Source organism: Aotus nancymaae, unplaced genomic scaffold, assembly GCF_030222135.1.
Source record: "Aotus nancymaae isolate 86718 unplaced genomic scaffold, 86718_ANA_hifiasm-v0.15.2.pri h1tg000002l, whole genome shotgun sequence".
Classification (NCBI taxonomy): Eukaryota; Metazoa; Chordata; class Mammalia; order Primates; family Aotidae; genus Aotus; species Aotus nancymaae.
Genome location: NW_026988413.1, coordinates 43735102 through 43738760, shown reverse-complemented (window position 1 = coordinate 43738760; position 3659 = coordinate 43735102). Strand labels below are relative to the sequence as shown.

At 38.6% G+C, this 3659-nt stretch overlaps 1 non-coding gene across 1 annotated transcript; it reads right to left on the bottom strand.

Moving 5' to 3' along the window:
* Positions 1-225: 225 nt before the first annotated feature.
* On the bottom strand, positions 226-332 carry LOC135274612 (U6 spliceosomal RNA). Its single transcript, XR_010342402.1, has one exon. It is a non-coding gene; the product is annotated as a U6 spliceosomal RNA (small nuclear RNA).
* Between the last annotated feature and the right edge of the window lie 3327 nt (positions 333-3659).

Below are 3659 nucleotides of genomic sequence, written 5' to 3'. Positions count from 1 at the left end.
ATTGAAGATTTTTGCATCTATGTTCATCATGGATATTGGCTGGGAGTTTTCTTTTCTTGCTGAGTCTCTGCCAGGTTTTGGTATGAGTATGATGTTGGTCTCATAAAATGATTTGGGAAGGATTCCCTCTTTTTGGATTATTTGGAATAGTTTCAGAAGGAATGGTACCAGCTCCTCTTTGTAAGTCTGGTAGAATTTGGCTGTGAATCCATCTGGACCTGGGCTAAAAATATGGAATACTTCACGAAGTTGCATGTCATCCTTGCGCAGGGGCCATGCTAATCTTCTCTGTATCATTCCAATTTTAGTATATGTGGTGCCGAAGAGAGCACAAAATTTGTGTTCTTAAATTTTTATTTTTATTTTTTGAGATCAAGTTTCACTCTAGTTGACCAGGCTGGAGTGCAGTGGTGTGATCTCAGCTCACTGCAACCTCTACCTCCTGTGTTCAAGCAATTCTCCTGCCTCAGCCTCCCAAGTAACTGGGAATACAGGCATGCTCTACCACACCTAATTTTGTATTTTTAGTAGAGATAGGGTTTCACCATATTGGCCATGCTGGTCTTGAACTCCTGACCTCAGATGATCCCCCTGCCTCGGCCTCCCAAAGTGCTGGCATTACAGGTGTGAGACACCATGCCCAGCCTTGAATTCTTACGAATATGATTTAGACTTGGATCTGGTAGTAAATATCCATATTTACATTTATCATCTATAATTATTATTCCATTAGAGCAGGTGAGATCTACATTTTAATGGTCATGGATAAAGAATGAGAAGTGAGATAATATCTGAATACATTTAGTGCACTGTAATTTCTTTTCTTTCTTTTTTTAAAATATATATTTCATTGCATTATAGGTTTTGGGGTACATGTGAAGAATGTGCAAGATTGTTGTATAGGTACATACATGGCAATGTGGTTTGCTGCCTTCCTCCCCATCACCTTTATCTGTAATTTCTATCTAATTGTTACCAAAAATTGTTACTGTCTTAACTACCTCTGAAAGTCAGGCTAGCTCTCCGATGCTAATGTAAGAAGCATGCAGTCTATGGCAGGCTGTATCAGTTAGGATCCAGACAGGAAATGAATGGCCCACTTAAACCGAAGAATAGAGAAGAATTTAATAAAAGGACCATTTACAAAGATGTAGGCAGGGTAGGCAAGATCAAAAAGGATGGGTAAGGAAAGATAAAGCTAGCAACAGAAGGGAGTCATTACTTCCTACATCTGAGGCAGCAAGAAAAGGAAGTAAACTGATATATGATATACACATATATGAGAGACGAGACACACACACACACACACACACACACACAGAGAGAGAGAGCGAGGATAGAAAGAGCAGAGTTAATATGGTGGGAGTTGCGGTCTTTGGTAGAAGGAAAGAGCTAAACAATACCCAGAGAAAAAGCTACCCTAGTCTCACGTTCTCTTCCTCACTTTGATCTACTAGTGCCTCCCATTGGCTGAACTCAACTGTAAGCCAGAGGGCAACACAGCCCATGATGCAATTCATCAACAAGCCAGTCCCCAGGCACAGAGCAGAGAAGAGCAGAGTGGAGAATACATTTGTTCTGGAAGAGCAAGTGAAATAGGCTAAGCCTGATACCTATATAATCCCTCAATTCACTAGAGGTTAATTAACTTTTATTGGTCCAGATATCAACATCACTCTTTCCCTTGAATGCCATCAGTTACTTCCTTATTAACAAGTCAAATATTTCTCTTACCTTCAAACTTTCTTTCCTCTTTATTGTATATCTTGGATGATCTTTTCCATCTATTTTCCTTATACCAAATTATTAATTTCTAGAACTATAGCTCAAATTTTCAGTCCAGAAAAGCTCCACCTTGAACTGGATAAGCTTGGCTTGTTAAATTTGGAGTAAGCCATCTAATGGGAAGTTGAGGTTCTATCTGATGATGCCCCCCACCAAAAGAAAATGTAAAACTTACAAGAGATTGTTGCCCTGGGTGAACATTAAACCATGACTTCTAAAGTCTACAAATATTGTGAGTTGGAAGTCTGACAATATTGGCAACATGCCAAGGTACATTGTAGCTGTCTTTATGGATCACTATCTGCTGTACCAATCTCACCTGAAAGTGGTGAGAAAAATGGACTCTTTCATGTTATATAGAAAAAAAGAGAAACAAAAGAGTCATATTTTTCTGAATGTACACAGAAACTGCTGTATCAAGAAGTGTTAAGCTGTTAGAAAACCTTGATGTCCTTAAAACACACCTTGTCACAGTATCCAGCCTTATTGTCTTGATATGATCAGAGCCCTTTGAATAACAGCCCTGAGAAAGTTTACCAACACACTTTGCCACAATGAGATTACCTTTAAGGGGACATAATTTGGCCCCTGCTTTCCTCTCCGACTTCATCTTTACTATTCTCCCCAACACGCTTGTGCACATTCACACACACAGACATACACCTACAGACAGCTAACACTCCTCCCCACTATATTAAGCTTCCTTTTTTTTTCACATGTACCCCAGAACCTGAAATGCAATAAAACATATATTTTATAAGTACATATCATCAACAACCTTAAGTTTGTAAATGGTATTTGTAAATATTCAGTTTTATTTTTAAATTTTTTTTATGACTTGTAGGCTTTCCCCTAGGGAGATGTTTAATTTTCTTTTGCTGTTTTGTATTGCAGGGTCTTATTCACTTGATTAATTTTTAATCAGAGAATCATGCTGAGCTGTTTCCAGACTGTGAGTAGAGGCAGCTTTGTACTGCTTTCCCAGTGGAATTCTCATTAATATACTTTCTCTGTGGTCCCCATGGACTACCATTTTCCTTATCCTCCAATTATATTTGTTCTATTGAGAGGGAGGAAGAAAGCTGGATAAAAGTAAGCTCAGCCAAACAATGTTGAGATGGGCTAAGTGGCAGTGATAAAACCAAATTTGCATGCCTGTAGGTATGAACTCAGTCTTAGGTTTCCATGGAATCATCCAGTGTAGTTTTGCCCTTTGTTTTCACAATCACTTGCTTTTATTGCAAAATTTTGTGCTATAAAAATAACTTCATCAGAGACCTATGTTAAAACTTCCTAATGTGCACTGCAATCTAGAAAATGATTGTTAGTCATTTTGGTTAGATGGTTCTACTGATGCTTCTATTTTGGCTTGTTATTAAAGCTGAGTGAGTCATCTTCCTACACAGATCATCATAACTCAACAAATGATCTTTGGAATAGTCAACAGAGCTCTTCTGATGGTTACCTGGTGGCCTTACTGTTTCACTTTGTCAGTCAGATTTTGAATCTTTGTACAAACATGCAAGAAAACATTAGAGACAAAAGAAGCATAGTACATCAGGATAGTGTATTAGTTATCTATTGCTGTGCAACAATTGTCTACAAAGTTAGTGGCCTGAACAACATTAATTTATTAAGTAACAGTTCTGTAGGTCAGAAATTTGGCATGACTTGAATGAGTTCGCTGTTTACAGTCTCAAAAGGTGGAAATCAAGGTGTTGGCCTTGGGAGGCTCATTCAGGTTGTTGGTAGACTTTAATTCCTTGCCATTGTGGGACTGAGGTCACAGTTTCCTTGCTGGCTGTTGGCTGTGAGTCTCTCTTAGCTTTTAGAGGTTACTCTTTGGTCCTTGCATGCGAACCTCTTCTGTCTTC